Source organism: Babylonia areolata, chromosome 10, assembly GCF_041734735.1.
Source record: "Babylonia areolata isolate BAREFJ2019XMU chromosome 10, ASM4173473v1, whole genome shotgun sequence".
Classification (NCBI taxonomy): domain Eukaryota; kingdom Metazoa; phylum Mollusca; class Gastropoda; order Neogastropoda; family Buccinidae; genus Babylonia; species Babylonia areolata.
Window position 1 is genome coordinate 18,633,696 of NC_134885.1, and position 13,404 is coordinate 18,647,099.

The 13,404-nt window shown below is 48.3% G+C and overlaps 2 protein-coding genes across 2 annotated transcripts in view; one reads left to right on the plus strand and one right to left on the minus strand.

Moving 5' to 3' along the window:
- The window catches only part of LOC143286476 (allatostatin-A receptor-like), a 30,225-nt gene extending 24,211 nt beyond the window's left edge, over positions 1–6,014 (minus strand). The window contains exon 1 of the mRNA XM_076594053.1: positions 5,735–6,014. The gene's annotated coding sequence lies outside the window, so the exon portion shown is untranslated. The remainder of the gene's footprint in view (positions 1–5,734) is intronic.
- LOC143286854 (ER membrane protein complex subunit 10-like) overlaps positions 1–13,404 on the plus strand; it is an 88,258-nt gene that overhangs the window by 38,928 nt on the left and 35,926 nt on the right. The window lies entirely within an intron of this gene.

Genomic DNA, 13,404 nt, shown 5'->3' on the forward strand with positions numbered 1-13,404 from the left:
TTTGCTGTGCTTGGCCAAATTTCGCGCGGCTAACAGTGAAAAGACGCCCCTTCTTGCCCGGTCCGCTCTTAGCCAATCAAACGCCTCTGAAAGCTATAAGCGCTGAATCATTCATTTGGCCAAGGCTCTCCACGCCATCTTGTCAGGTTTTCGCTCTGTCTCGTCTTACGCTTTTTTTGGCTATTAAGCGTATTCATTTGGCCTTATTTTGCTGCATGCGGCTTGTCTGTATATTATTCTTACATTCTGTGTACTCGTTTCGACTCGGCCCCCTCGATTCGTTCGTTTTTTTCTACCTCTAAGTCGATCCTGTCTTTCCTTTTTTCTGTTGGGGATCGGATTTTCGCTGGGTGCCTACGCGCAGGTACCATGCCTCGTATGCCATCCTATGAAGGCAGGGATCATGATGCTGGGACTGAGACTCGGCAAGAGACTCCCAGGCCCGGAGCTCATGATTCCTCCCGATAGGGACCGCGGCGATGCGTCTTTAGACGCTGATCGAGGAGGCGACGCTCATACCAGTAAAACGGTCATGAAGGGGACTGGGGGGAAAGGGATACGAGCGTCGCCTCCCGAGGTGTCTCAGCGCGAGGCAGGTAGAGGGGGGAGTTGCAAGTCCTCTCTTGGTGGTGGGGACTCGCGGCTGGGTGTGAACTCCCAAGGGGAGGCCGCCCCCCGCCGTTACCCGGGTCCCCACACGGAGACGGCCCTCAGGGGCCCCAGTGCTGTTCCCCCTCCTCCCTTCTTGGTCGACCCCCCTTCCCCTTCTCCTGGGGGAGAGAAAAATTTGGTTCCGGGGGGGGGGGGGGGGGGGAGGTCCGCGCGTGTCAGGCGGTTCCGGGCAGTCAGACAGCTCGTCTTTGGGCGGATCTGACGCCCAAGTCGGACCTGACCTCCCTCCGACTTGGCCAGGTTTTTCCCTTCATCGAGGTCAAGGCGCCAGTGACCCTTGGGGTTGGGGTCACAGGATGGCTGGTGCCCACGGGTGGTTACCCCCATTCTACCTGTACTGGGGCGCACCTATGGTGTATGCTGGGTTGCTGGGAGGACCAGGGACCAACCCCTTGTCTGCTCCCCACCGGACCGAACCCAACACGGCTCACAGGGTGGCACACACAACCCCGACAAGTGGGATTGACTTCTTGTCAGGCAGGTCGAGCTCCTCGACCAATATTGCCACTCCATCCTCAAATCGGTGCTCTGTCAACCCACAGGTGACCTCCACGGTCACAACGGCTTCCTTTTCAGGACCGACGGCTGCCGAGGGGCCCCGCTCAGCCCGTGGGAGCCTGCAGTTCCCACCTACCCAGCCCTCGGTCCTACAGGGAGATGAGTGGGTGTTTATCCCCTCACAGCACTTGTGGGTCCCTCTGGCGTCCAGGGACGCCCTCTCTGAGAAGGTGTGGCACCCACCATCCCAAGCATGGTTGGACCTACGGTCCACACACTCCCCACCCGCTTCAGGTGTCAAGGACATAACAGCTGCGACCATGGTCCCTGCTCGGGATCGTCCCAGCTCATCCCGCTGGGCTGACCACAGCTCACAGGACGCCCCAGTGGGTACATCCACTTGGGATGGCGCCCAGCAGGGGATGGACTGCGAACATGAGTGGGAGCCCCTGTCTTCGGATGAGGACGAACAAGCGGATGAGCACCCTTCGCCCCCATCCCAGGGGGACAGATTGAGCCCACGCCTCCCTAGGGACCAGCCTGAACCAAACTCGGACTTTGCCGAGCTCGAACTGACCCTCCCCAATAGGGTCACGCATGCCGAATCAGTCCCTCAGGCAACTTTGTTGCCCTTGACCCTCCTTCGGCCATGTGACTACTCCAGAACCACAAGGCGACTCAGAGTGCCAGAAATGGTGCAGGAATGGCTTAATAAGCCATCCCGCACTGTCAGGGGTGCTGCTTCCATCCCTCCTTCTCATGTCCGTCCAAGCCGACCGGCCATGCCCAAGGCCAGATGGCAGCACCCCCAATGACTGGGCCCCGATTCAGCACCGCGAGTCATTCAGCCCCTCCAAGTAGGAAACTTGTCCCGGCATGCACATCAGTGGCATGCTCTGGGACTCAACGACTGGATTGTATCGGTGCTAGGGTCGGGATACATGCTGCCTTGGGCGGAGGACCGCCCCCCTCTAAGATCCACTCCTCCTCCTTATGTGCCCAGCTCGACGGAGCAGGAGAGCATCTTAGAGAAAGAGATATCGCACCTGCTCCTCATAGGGGCAATATCTCAACTCTCAGACCCGGGCCCCGGTTTTTACGGCCGGTTGTTTGTGATTCCAAAGGTCTCTGGAGGGGGGAGACCAGTCTTGGACTTGTCCCCCCTCAACAAATTCCTCCCCAAAATCAAATTCAAGATGGACACACAGGCACAGATTCGGGAGACCATTCAACGGGGCGATTGGGTTACCTCCATCGATCTGAAAGATGCTTATTTTCATATCCTCATCCATCCGGCATCCCGTCGGTACCTGAGGTTCGTGTGGAGGGACAAGGTGTTCCAGTTCTTGGCCCTCCCATTTGGTCTGTCCCTTGCCCCTTTCCTGTTTACCAAGGTGGTGTGGGAATTGGTGTCCATCGTCCGGTTGGAATCTATTCGTCTCTGTGTGTACCTGGACGACTGGATTATTCTGGCCCAGTCACAGGCCCTGTGCCAGAGTCATACAGCCAGACTTCTAGACCTTTGCTCCCAACTAGGCTTCATCACGAACCAGGAGAAATGCGATCTGTCCCCGAGTCAGTCCTTCGACTTCTTAGGGATGAGATTCGACACGCGGTCTATGATAGTCTCTCCGACGCCAGATCGATGGGACAGTCTGGCAGGCCTCCTCAGCCACTTGCGCCGTTCCTCCCAAGCAACAGCGCGGACACTTTCTTCCCTCCTGGGCATGATGGAGTCCATGGCACCTCTCATTCCCCTGGTCAGGGTTCTCAACGCCCTCTTCAGAGGGCACTCAGGTTACGGTGGTCCCAGAGCACTCAGCCATGGGATACCCTGATATGTCTGGGCGAGTGGTTCCTCGAGGTGACATCAGAGTGGTTAACACCCCTCTTCGGACACAGGGGGTGCCCATAGCCCCACCTACTCTTCAGGTGGCACTATTTACAGACGCCTCCTCCCTGGGCTGGGGAGCCCACATGGACTCACTCCATGCAGCAGGGACTTGGTTCCTGGAGGAGCGCCTATGCCACATCAATGTTCTGGAACTGGAGGCAGTTCGCAGGGCTCTCCTGCACTTCATGGGGGAGGCCACTGGCAAGACCATCCGCTTGTTCACGGATAATACGACGGTCGCATGTTACGTGAACAAAGGGGGGGGGGGGGGAGCGCACTCAGCAGACCTCTCCCTGCGGACCGAGGCTCTCCTCCGTTGGTGCCACAGCAAGGGCATTGCACTTTCAGCGAGACACATATCAGGAAAAGACAACATCTTGGCAGATGCTCTCAGCAGGTCCAAGAGTGTCATCCACACAGAGTGGACCCTGGACAAGGACACCCTTCAGGGGGTGTGGGAACGGTGGTTCCAGCCGATGGTGGACCTTTTTGCGACAAAGTTCAACAAGAGACTTCCCACTTACGTCTCTCCGGTCGCCGACCCAGAAGCGTGGGCAGTGGATGCTCTCTGTCTAGACTGGAGCAGTCTGATTGCCTACGCGTTTCCTCCCTTTCCAAGGTGATACGGAAAGCCAGGTTGGAACGTCCGCAGCTGATCCTCATTGCGCCAAAATGGCCAGCCCAGCCCTGGTTTCCGGTCCTTCAGTCCCTGACACATGTTCCACCCCTGGAACTGGAAACCAAACCTCATCTGCTGAGGCAGCCTCGTTCGGGCATTCCTCACTCCAATCCTCAACTGCTCCACCTGCACGCGTGGCTGCTGTGCGGTCGGAACTGTCAGCATCACCATTGAAGTCTTCCACCCCTCGGTCGGCCTCTGTGTCGGCAGCGCTGACCCAGGGGGGTGCCTCCTCTGACCTTCTCTCCATAGTCACCAAAGCAAGGAGGGAGTGAACGAAGACTTTGTATGACTTTCGCTGGAAGAAATGGTTGCGGTGGTGTGCAGCTCAGAACATTCCCCCTACTAACCCTACGAGCATGCAGCTGGCCAACTTTCTGGCTCACTGCTCCTCAGTTCTCAACCTGTCTGCTAGTTCTGTGCGAGGGTACATGTCTGCCATCTGTACCACAATCAGACAGCTAGGTGGTCCCGCCTTTGAAGCGGATTTCCTGCTCAGAGAGGTGGCTAGGGGCGCCTCTCTGAAGGAAGCTAGGAATCCCAGAAGTGCTTCTCTGGGACTTGTTCCTGGTGCTGGATTTCATTCGAAAACAGCCCTTTGAGCCATTGGGGACTATTCCTTTTGACTTGCTCACCCTCAAGACCACTTTCCTTCTGTTGCTGGCCACAGGCCATCGTAGAAGCGAGATTCATGGTCTTAGTTGAATGCCACAATATCTGGCCTTCCACAGAGATGGTTCCATCACTCTTCGTTTCCTTCCAGAGTTTCTGGCTAAGAACCAAGACCCCGAGGTCCCTTCCCCCTCTCTGAGGGTCAGACCTTTGTCTGATATTCTTGCCAAAGATGATGAGGATAGGCATCTCTGCCCTGTTCGGTGTCTCAAATGCTATTGGGATAGGTCTCGCCATAGGCGTTCTTCTCAGAGGCGTCTTCTCATCTCCCTCAATGAGAATTACAAGAAAGACATCGCTGCAGGCACCATTTCCCGCTGGGTTTCCTAAGTCATTCGTACAGCCTACTCTCATGCACACAAGGATGTCAGTTGTCTTAATCCCAGAGCACACGAAGTGCGGGCCATAGCTACTTTGGTTGCTTTCCAGCACTCAGTGCCACTGCAGCATGTCTTGGAGGCAGCTTTCTGGCGGTCTGAGAATCCCTTCATCAACTTCTACCTCTGGGATTTCCGTATGACCAGGGCTGACGGTTCCAAGGGGATTTCCTTTGTCGCGGCTAACACTGCCGTCTCGGTTACAAGGGCTCCCCATACGAACCAGTAGGTGTTGCCCTCCTCCATTTGCTTTAAATTCTGCATCAGTTTGACATGGTACAGTATACTCCATGTTTGGTGATACATATACTTACCATGTCAAACTCGAATGCCCGCCCGTCCGTCCCCGCGTCTCCGCCGTGGTTCTCATGGGGCATTTTCTTCGATGGCCACGGAATGATTCAGCGCTTATAGCTTTTAGAGGCGTTTGATTGGCTACGAGCGGACCGGGCAAGAAGGGGCGTCTTTTCACTGTTAGTCGCGCGAAATTTGGCCAAGCAGAGCAAACCGATAGGCCTAGTTTGCATCAGTTTGACATGGTAAGTATATGTATCACCAAACATGGAGTGTAATACAAACTCCTCCTATTGGATGGATGGATGGGTGACCTGAATTAAAATGAAATAATAAATGAAGAGCCGAAATACATAAAAAAATGAATGAATACCACAAACAGAAATGAATCAACAAGTAACTGAAGAAACAAAGAAACTATTCTCTGACAGACATATTTGCAACCAGCGAATAAATCGTGCATCATGTTGTGTATTACACATTCCTCAGCTAGAAAGATACAGGATGCCCCGTTCCCCTCCCCTCCCATTAAATCCCCTCCTAAACCACTGTTTTCAGTCAAACACCCCCACCATCCTATTTAAAAATGGATAAATTGTTCCCCCTGAAAAAAAAGAAAATGAAAAAAAGATGAAGCCGCCCTCTCACCTTCACATACACACCAGCAACATGTCTTATCAATACCAGACGAAGAGATCGGTGGTGTCAAGAGAACAGAATCACAACAGCAGCAGTTGGGTCACACACATATACACACAGAGGTATCCGTTGTGTGATTGGAAGGTGTCAGGACTGATGGTAAAAAAACAAAGAATGATTTTTTAAAGGCCTTGGGGAAGGGGATACAACACGGCACACGGACGGACGATAGGCAGACAGTTTTCACTGGCCCTGTGTGGACTCTAGTTTTGTGTGGCAAGAAGGCTTGTTTTCCAGCTGTGCACTGGTGCTATTTTCCTGATCAACCCTTTTCACTCCTTCCCCTCCACCCCCCCCCCCCCCCCACCCCCCGCCCCTCCCAAGAAAATCTTGTTTTCGTTTAGACCCTCCTCATACCCCCCCCCCCCTTCCCCTACACCCAATTTTTTTTTATATTGTTTTTATTTTTTAGGGTTACAGGACGCAGCGGGGTTCTATTCATAGCATGTGGCCGTCAGAGAGTGGCCGAGCCTCTTGAAGTGGTTGGACCTGACCAACCCCTACAGGAAACGTGCTGCTTCCTGTTCCTTCTTTCTCCCTCCTCCTCTCGCCAAGTCACAGGAGGAGAATGGTTAGGATGAATCCATGGAATGGTTGAGTTTTAAGTAAAATACAAAATTATAGTTGCTCATATGTACATAGTACACAGACGTGTACACACACACACACACACACACACACACACACACACACACACACACACACACCCCTACCTTTTGACCTCTTTTGCATACTTTAAGATCCCCAGGCATAGAAACGAAGATCGATCATTCATATGAAACTGTTATTTCTAGACGCTTTGAGCCTTGATATCGTGCAGAACAAAAGTTATGCATCATCTTCATATCATCATTACCATTATTATTGCTGTTCTTGCATATTTCTTTTCTTGTCTTGTCTTTGTTTCGGTTTTTTTTTTTTTTTTCCAGTGTATTTTTCAGTCTCAGATTCTTTTTTTCTTCACAATTCTTATTTGTATCTAACATCATTATTCTCTGACAGCACAGCACTACGAAGTCGGTGGGTTGTGGTTTTTCTTCCCTGGAGAGGCTGGGGGGACACCAGTGAATTGTAAGTGATGTCTCCTCCAGACACGAAGCAGGAGGCGGGTGGGTGGTCACTGTTAATGAGACATCTGACGTTATTCATCAGGCGGACGCGTTACCTCTAGGCCATCACTCTACATATAATAATAATAATAATAATAATCAGAAGAAACATATATTTTATATCAGTGTCAGCTCCTATGGATCTGTTTATGTGCCATTACCCTCACTTTGACCATGTCTACATAACATGCACAGACAAAAGCAAGACCCCAATTTGGGCTCCAGAAGGAAGCAGACATGACCGACCTTCCCTCGGTGTCGTATATTGGTCCCCCACGCCTCCCAGTGGCAAGGCACAGCACGTGTCAGTGAAGTACCTCTCTGAACAGACTTCTATTTTGAGGCGTCTGTCATCGTCAGTCTCCCCTTCCCCCCTCCTGAACTCTCTCGAACTCACTCTCTCTCTCTCTCTCTATCTATCTGTCTAACACACACACACACACACACACACACACACACAAACACACGCAAATAAAGAGGTTGGAAGCCCCACAAAAATGGGAGGGTTGGGGGGGGGGGGGGGGGGGGCAGAGGCGCGCGCGCGCGCGCGCGCGTGTGTGTGTGTGTGAGTTTGGATGCTTTTCAAATGTCTTGATAGTGTTTATTAACATTTGACAGCGTCAAAATGACCTGGTTTTGATAGCGCTCATTTGCGTTCAGGCAGAGGGAAGGAGGGAGGGAGAGATAGACAGCAAAAACAAAAACAAACAAACAAAAAACAAGAGAGGCAAGGCTTTCAAGACTCACTTGTGATACACTTTTTAAAAAATCCAAGCTTTTTATGTATTGAGTATAATTTCAAAATGTAATGTTTAAGATGAGAAAGATTAGTTTAAAGCAAATTAAATCCCCTAGCATTAATTGCAGAGTAATTTCCCTTTTATACTATCTGCACCAAAAACGTTTGCAAAATAAATAAAACTTCCCTGAACAGAAAATGATAATAATGACTGCTCTTGTTGTTGGGTCAGAATATCAGATCAAAGTGTCAAGTTTAGAGAATACAAAAGATATAAATATAACAGTAAATGCAGTTTGCATATAATTAGGCTTCATTTTTTTGTTTTTTGTGCCCATCCCAGAGGTGCAATATTGTTTTAAACAAGATGACTGGAAAGAACTGAATTTTTCCTATTTTTATGCCTAATTTGGTGTCAACTGACAAAGTATTTGTGGAGAAAATGTCAATGTTAAAGTTTACCACGGACACACAGACACACACACACACACAGACAACCGAACACCGGGTTAAAACATAGACTCACTTTGTTTACACAAGTGAGTCAAAAAGACAGACAGAGAGAAATGTGTGTGTGTGTGTGTGTGTGTGTGTGTAGTGTATACATTTTTCATAGAGCTGGCTAGTATCCAACTGCCAGTGGTGCAGTGTAGTTTTACAATTATTGTGATAATGAACGAATGAATGAATGTATAGTTTTCATTTGTATCGTCATAAACATTCACCCCCCATCCCCCATCCACCCAATTGTTGATGAAATCTCTGAATGGAAAATGAAGAATTCGTTAGTAAAGAAGCGTGGAAGCCGGAAAGCAGTTAAAGCAGTCTCAGGCAGCGCGTGAAGATTTAGTCCATTGCCTGTCGTCAGTGACCACTCCACCATCTGTCGGAATGTTCGTCACACTCGGTGCACTTTCACGTTCATAATCCGTCACTTGATTTTGTTGTACCATAAGTGTGGCCTTCCCTGACGTTCATATTTCAACAATTGGATTTTTTTTTTTTTTTTTTTTTTTTTAAGGTCTTGTGTCGTCTCTGTGTTCACCAGGTCTCTGTTTCATCTGCATTTCTGTGTGTGCGGTTGTTTTTTTGGTTTTTTTTTTGTGTGTGTGTTTTTTTGGGGGGAAGGATGAGGGGTTCCATGTTTTTGTCGAGAATCTGTTCCACTAGCCCTGTTTCCTCGTGTCTTTATTTTGTCAGGTTGACTTAGGCGTGTTCTGCGTTGCTTCGTTTGTTTTGTTTTGTTTTGATTTTTTTTTTTTTTTTTTTTTTTGTGGGGGTGCGGGTATGTTCCATCGTGTATATATTTCGTCAAACAGATTGGCTTATGTTCTACACGGCTTCTATTTCGGTAATCTGTGAACTGATTTCGTTTAGATGTTTACGTGCCATCAGCTGTCCGTTTCCTCATGTCTGGACACTCATAATTGAATTTAGAGGTTCTTATGTTAGATCACCTCTATTTTCCTCAACTTCTTTGCTGCCTATGTCTGCTTAACTTAACCCAAGCCTTGGGAGCATGGCGGAAAAGGAAGCCAAAGGAGAAAGGCAGAGATGAGCTGTATAGATATGAGAAGGATGAAGGTTGACAGTTGACAGTACAGGCATGTCAAGCGCTCCAAGAGCAGCATAGAGTTGATTCTTGGCCCACTGTAACATCTTCAATACCGCACCCAAACGTCTCAAATTCCTTTATTGCCTCACCGTTACGTCACAAATCCTCTTTATACGTCACAAATCCCCTTTAATACTACACGGTAATGTCTCAGACCCCTTTTATTACCCCATCACAACGTCACAAATCCGGTTTATTACCGCACTGTTACGTCACAAATCCCCTTTAATGCCGCATTGTAACGCCACAAATCCCGTTTAATGCCGCACCTGAACGTCACAGATCCCTTTAATGCTGCGCCGTAACGTTTCAAATTCCCTCTAATACCGCAGCGGAACGTCTCAGATCCCTTAAATCCGTGCTGTAATATAAACCCCTTTACTACCATACTGTAACGGTACAAATCCCACTTGATACCGCTGCTTGTTGATGAGGACAGAGGGCTTAGAACCACGCCATTCTGGTTTTCTGCACTCGCCAGCAACATAATCATTGGGTTTTTTTCCTTCACTCGTCAACAACAAAATATGCGAATGAAATGTGGTAATGTCTTTGATATACAATTAAACGTTATTTGGTCACACTTCTAAATATTAAGAAGTTGATTAAAACGATTACTTTTTTCAGGATGTCAAAGCATGTTTTCTTTGTTTATTTCAATGTAATTAAAATGAATATATTTTTCACGATGTCAAAGCACGTTTTCTGATGGTTGTTTTTATTACATTAAAAAATATGGTTAAAAAATATACGTTTTCAAGCGACGATGATGCGGTTTCTAAACTTTTTCTTGAGCTTACAGTGAAGGGTTTTGATCATTTTTGTTTAAAAACATAAATGCAGTGATTCTTCTGACCAGCCAATGCAAAATTATCAAAACACTGGCGCCAACGTCGTCCATCCTGACCGTCCCCATACACAGCCACCCACACCCAGGCTCAGTCTGTAGAAGTCTGTCGGTGTCAGACCCCCGTGAGACCACCCACCGGAAGAGACCATCAGTTCCGTGGTGCAGTTTGTTCTGATTCTGCTCATGCATAGTGCTGTATGTACTAATCCCTGTACCGAAAGCAGCATTTGTTTGGTTGTTGTTTGGTTGTCATTCCCTTTATAGTCCTGTACCGGCACTGTTGACTTTGGTATAGTTCACCACAGGTGTGAAAATGGGTGTGTGTGTGTGTGTGTGTGTGGGGGGGATTAGAATGTGACACCATTTTGTAAGCAGGATATGAAATGGCACTATTTTGAGACTTTTCCCCGTTGGTGTTGGACGATAAGAACAGTTACGAAAATGATGACAATGTGGAAATCATTTTTTTGTTTCATTGCATGGCTGTGCTCCACGCTTTATTTCATAACAATATTCTGCCCGTCAGACAGGCCTGAGAAACACTGACGCCTGCAGTGTTGGTCAGGAAATTGAGCGACGCTCTCAGCGATGCCTGCCTGACGTGCTAAGCGAATGACACACGAGTATGTGAGCCCCTCCCCCCCCCCCCCCCCCCCCAACCCGCCCCTCCCACCCGTCTTTCCAGCTGATCTTCTGGCACTTCCGTCTCTGGTCGGGGAACTGGACGGGACTCGAGTCGCTTTTCTCTTCCCTGCTTATTGTTCGGTCTTCCTCCCTGCCTCTTCCTTTTCTTTTTCATTCTCGTGTACTTTTAACTCTCTCCATACGAACGGCGAAAGGGACGACGTTAACAGCGTTTCACCCCAATTACCATCATCAAAATATTGCAAGCGGAAGGCTCTTATACTGAAGAGGTGAATGTTGACAGAGAATACCACAATTCTGACGACGGAAGCTAAAAGTTGGGTCATTCAGACACCCACTGGACATCCGAGGGGTCTGCGTAGAGGAGAAGAGAGGACTGGCCGTACTGAGTGAGTTAAATTTGATCAGATACTCGTGCCGTTTTGGAGGCCTGAAGCAGCAAACATTGTAACAAAAGAAATGGCGCTGTCTACCCAGTTACTTTCTGCAAAAGCTACCCCCACCCTCCCCTCCTACACACACACACAGACTTGTTTGTTTTTCACTTTCAGTATATTTTTATTTGGGAAAAAAAAGTGCTGCTGAACAAGTGAATGGAATTTTGAAGGAAAAAAGGAAACGTAATGTAAAGCAATATATGGCTTGAAAAAAGAAAGCTTGTTGTAAAGCAGTTTATGGCTTGGTATTTTTTGAAATAGGTTATAATACCCCATAGTCCATTCACCAGGAGGGGAAAAAGGGGCAGAAAAAGAAATCGCTGCTGAATCGAACAAACAACAACAACAACAACAAAAAAAAAAAAAAAAAAAAGAACAAAAAGCAGATACAAACACCCAAAAGCCAACAAGTCACAGTGCAGGCCATACACACACTCACACCTACCTCTTCAATGAAATAACTCCGTCATCCCTGATTATGTCCAGAAAAACCGCAGGAAATCTTTCCCTTTTTTCTTCTTCTTCTTTTGTGTGTGTGTGTGTGTGTGTGTGTGTGTGTGTCTGGGGGTTCCAAATGGAAGCCGTCCTTCTATGAGGACCCTGGAAACTGCCAGCAGACCTTGAACTCCGTTCAGTCCCGGGTGAAAGGAACGTGGGGTGGATTGCACGGGTACCCTGGCTCGTGGGTCCGACTAAACTGCGCCGGCAGTACAGCCGATGACTGGTTATATGAAAGGCGGCGTGTCCGAGTGGACAGCCGGGCGGGTAGCACGTGCTACAAGGAGAAAGACTCGCCCGCTGTGCCAATCAGCCGGCGCTCTTTTTCCTCCCCACCCGCCCAGCCTCCTCCTGTCTGAGGCAGCGATACCCGGTGAAGTACTTATCCAGTCATTTGAGACTGACTGGTTGACTGACTGGCTGCCTCAGTTTCTGTTTCTCTGGCTCTTTCTGTCCCTTTGCCCCCCCCCCCCCCCCCCCCCTGCTGGTGAATAGTTCCTTTGCGAGAACCCCTTCCCTCCCTCTCCCCCCACCCCGGTCCCCCTCCCCCCCCCCCCCCCCCCCTCCCCCAACCTCTCTCGCTTTTTCTCATCCATCTTTCTTTCTTCAACTCTGTCTGCCTGTCTGTCTGTCTGTCTCTGTCTCTCTGTCTATCTCATTTTGTGTAACATAAACAGACACCGGCGATATACGCTGGCCAAATTTATATTTGTGATTTCTGGTCTAAAAGTACACATATTTTAAACCGTAGATTAATCAAAATTATGCCTAAAAGTACACATATTTTAAACCGTAGATTAATCAAAATTATGCCCAATGCATGAGGAATCCAAAGGGAAGTTAATTTTGTTTTGAAATGTCCTGCCATTACATACATATCCCTGTTTTTTGTTGTTTGTTTGTTTTGTTTTTTTCCTTTAACTGTCTTTATTGATATCATCGAATGATAAAGATAATGTACACATTTTAGCTTTGTGTTTAGAAAGAGCACTTCAGCTGAGATTGACAGACACTTATCCAAATTGTGGTGATTGGTTGTGTTTGTGGTGTTCATATAAATTGTTATAGTGACACATGTTAAACTATGTTATCACCCCTTGTGTATATGGGGCTTTGGCTTTAAATAAATAAATCGTCTTAATCTGATCTCCCTCCATCCTTCCCGCTTTCTCACAGTGTCTGTCTATCTGTGTCTTTCTGTCTCAGTCTCGATGTCTCTCTTTCTCTCTGTCAGTCTCTGACTGTCTCTCTGTTTGTCTGTCTGTCTCTCTCTCTCTCTCTCTCTCCCCTCCCCTCCCTCCCTCAGTATATTAGTGTCTGGTACTACTGTGTTGTTTTTCTGTTCCAAAACTGGACTGCAACAGTATTTTGTATCAGGCACTTCTCTTTCTGTTCATGGCCACGTTTTTGATAACAAAACTGTTGTGACCCACAGGTGTGAAAAGCCAGCTTCGTCGTGAATAATTATTTTAGATCATTACCGCACCCGTGCCCCAGTTTCCTTCATTAATGTAGCTTTCAGCCTCAAATATTGTTGTCACAGATATTTCATTTTGTTTAAGATAGATTCTGACGAAATGAAGAATAACTTTTCCCGCTTGGAACAGATTCATATCGACAAGAAAACGGGTACAATTAAAAGCAAATAATTGGGGGAAACTTAGGGGGTGGGGAGCGAGGGGTGGAAGTGGATGTCCGGGCAGGAATCCAAACTGTATAGACACTG